Consider the following 3349-nt stretch of genomic DNA (forward strand, 5'->3'; position numbering starts at 1 on the left):
TTTGTTTGTATATGTTTTTTTTTACTCTCAAAGCCGTGATTCCCATTCACTTCCATTATAAGACTGACAGACTGCAACGGTTTGAGTTAAAAATCTTCGTTTGTGTTCTATTGAAGAAACAAAGTCACCTACATCTTGGATGCCCTGGGGGTAAGCAGATAAACATCATATTTTCATTTTTGGGTGAACTATCCCTTCAACTTTGTCTGTGCCTGCATGACCTGATTCTCTGTGAGAAAAGCTGCTAATGTTGCTTGAGCATAAGAATTACGGTATAGGAAAAACAAAAAGTGCTTCACAGAAATACTGGTTGGCAACGGCATTGTTTTTTCAGTTTTTATAAAATTGTAATAATATTTCACAGTATTACTGTTTTTAAATGCAGACTTGGTGAGCATAAGATACTTCTTTCAAAATCATACAAATAAATAAATACATAAAAAAACGAAGAAAAAAAAAAAACAGAAAAAAAAACGTACAGACCCCTAACTTTTGACTGGAAGTGTATGCTTCAAAGATTAAAGAACAAACTGGAAACTTGCTCTTACTAGATGACTCAATAGAGGTGTGGACATTCTCCAGGTGGCACTGTAGACGAAATGGTGTGGGAAAGCGGCGGAAACAGTGCTGGCAGGACGTGTGCGTGTCCATCTCCCCATTTTGCTGCTCCAACTCAACATGGTACCTCATATGGTTCATAAGTCTGCAAGCACAACAAACACTTAATAATTGCAGCATTCTAGAATGAATCCTATCAACTGCAACTAGACATATATACCAATATTTCCCATCCTAACTTGCCAGTCCATCAACGTACCTAATATTATTCTTCAGTCTCTTGTTACAGGTGAGGCATTTGAATGATAAAGGTTCTTTTGAGTTGTCCATTGGTACATAGACTCGATTCCCCTCAAATGTGCCATAGTAGAAATCATCCACCAGCATGACAAGTCTGTTCCGGGTATCTTTGGCCTTTGTAGGTGGACTATCCAGCTTGATACTGGGTACAACAGAGACGCTTTTAGGTGGTGTGGCTGGGGTGTTCACAGCAGTTGCAGTGCTGCTTGTGTCAGTCTGGGCCAGAGCTGGGCAGCATAACTAAAGGGGGGAATGAGATTAATCGACCACTTTTAAATGACCAAAACACAAACACGTGTAAATAGGATCTTCAAAAAGTGTATACTTACACACATATGACTCCGTAGAGCCTCAATCATTTTGAACTGAGCTCCACATCGAGGACACAAATAAGAGGTTGTTGATGGTGTTGTATGAGTAATAGGGATTGCTACAAAGAAAACAGAAAAAAAGAGAGTGGCTGTACTCTAGTATGAAACTATCAATATAGCTATCAAAAATGCACTATAAAAATAACAAACTTACTTTGGACAACATTTTGTGTCATGACAGGTACAGCAGAGGAAACAATAGGGCCGTTGTTGGTCTTTTGATTGCTCATGACAACAAATGTCTGTGCTTGAGCCCCACCAGAAAGGTTCACTGATTTCACAAGGCTCATTATATTTTGCATGTCCAAGGGTCCATTTCCTGGCTTTATTGTCACTGTAAATAGAAATAAATACAATTTTAAAACTGATAATTGCAGTTCTTGATGCTGATTGGTCAATACAGTGTTCAAGCCATGATAAATACATGCTATAGTAACAGTTATAATAGGAAATATCTGTTTACATGATTTTATGTTGTGAACAATGAAAGTGCATAACATTTTTAAATGCAATTTTAATATAATTAATATTTAAATCACTTACTCATACCTTCACTATTTCTTAAAAATACAAACCATTGTCTAAAAAAAAAAAGATTTCTGTAATAATTAGAGAGAACTGTTCTCAACAGGAGCATCTTACCAATTTTAGTCGTGGTTCGTGCTGTGGAGGGCTGGGTAATGGTTGTAGAGGACATGGTGGGCAGAGAATTGGCTGCAGGTTTGGTGACTGCTGTTGTGGTACGAATAGTGAAAGTAGCAGGGATCTGCACAGTGCTAAAACTGCTGGGTGTTTGGACCCTGTTTGCAACCGGAGCTCCAGTCCTTATTTGAGCTGGCTGGGTAATTATTTGTGTTGCTCCAACAGTTGGTTTGAAAATTTGTGTGCCAGGTGCTGAAAATAGATAAAAAGAAAACATTGTTAATCAAAAAAAAAAATTTAAAAATCCTGCAAAATTAGAAAGTCCAGAGCAAGTTTAAGGAGCACATTAAAGGCACAATATGTAATTTTCGCCGCTAGAGGGCACGTATTCAAAATAAACAAAGACAAAGGCATAGTTTGATGACGCCGTGACTGGGTGTGGAATCATGGGAGTTGACGTCTTCATCCCCACAGCCGAAGCAATCCGACGGGACTCGGGCAGAAATCATGTTCATGGATGAGCTAATGATTTATTAACGTAGTAGAATGAAGCAGGGTGAGGTTGAAAGCCTTCGAAGCGAAACCAGGCCGCTGAACGAGCGTGACACACGGCTAGAAAGCAGCGGAGCTTTTATTATGCTAGTCGACCGCTTCTGCTCCTTCCGGTCGTGTGTATGTGGGGGAAAAAAAAGCAGCGCAGTTTTATCATACTAGATACATTTGAAAGTTCTGTTATAATGCTACTTTGTGCGGTCGTCACCAGTCTATTAAAACACACAACATATTAACGCGTCTTTGGTGTTTCCATGTTTTCTACAACACAAAACCGGAAATCGAGGGGTTATGACGTCATTGGCAGGCGACACAATGACACTATGGACACGGTCCGTGTCACTAGTTAAAATAGCTTATTTCTCTGGATTTAAACATTCTTCGAAACATTTGGGATAATGTAAGTACACAAGTCAGCAAAATATATAACACTGTTCAAGTGGTTTTTGGATATTTTAATAAAAAAATCGTACATATTGTGCCTTTAACATACCTTGGACTAGTGTAATGGGTCGAACAGTCTGGCCTTGTTGGACATTCAGCACCAAACTCATTGGGCTCTGGCCAGGCTGGAGAGGATTGATATTCTGGACAGGAAGACCCTGAATCATACACAATAGGAAGCACTTTGATTAATAGAAGAAAGTTGAGATTGACCATGAGCAGGGAAATTAGGTGGGATGGCAGCACCTGTGTGGTAAAGTAAAACGGCTGGCTGTTGGGGGCATTGGCAATAGTTGTGCCAGGCAGGAGAACCTGTGACAGAGTCACAGTGCCAAGCCCTCCTCCTCCTGGTGCCAAGATGACCTGCTGCCCTTGCACTGCTTTAGGAATATCCGCCGGAACAGCAGCAGGAACTACGCGTTGAGTCACTGAAAGAATAAATGACAGATTAAAGGAATAGTGCAGAAACTATTTAAAATGCT

Source organism: Sinocyclocheilus anshuiensis, unplaced genomic scaffold (assembly GCF_001515605.1).
Source record: "Sinocyclocheilus anshuiensis isolate Anshui unplaced genomic scaffold, SAMN03320099.WGS_v1.1 scaffold1292, whole genome shotgun sequence".
Lineage (NCBI taxonomy): Eukaryota > Metazoa > Chordata > Actinopteri > Cypriniformes > Cyprinidae > Sinocyclocheilus > Sinocyclocheilus anshuiensis.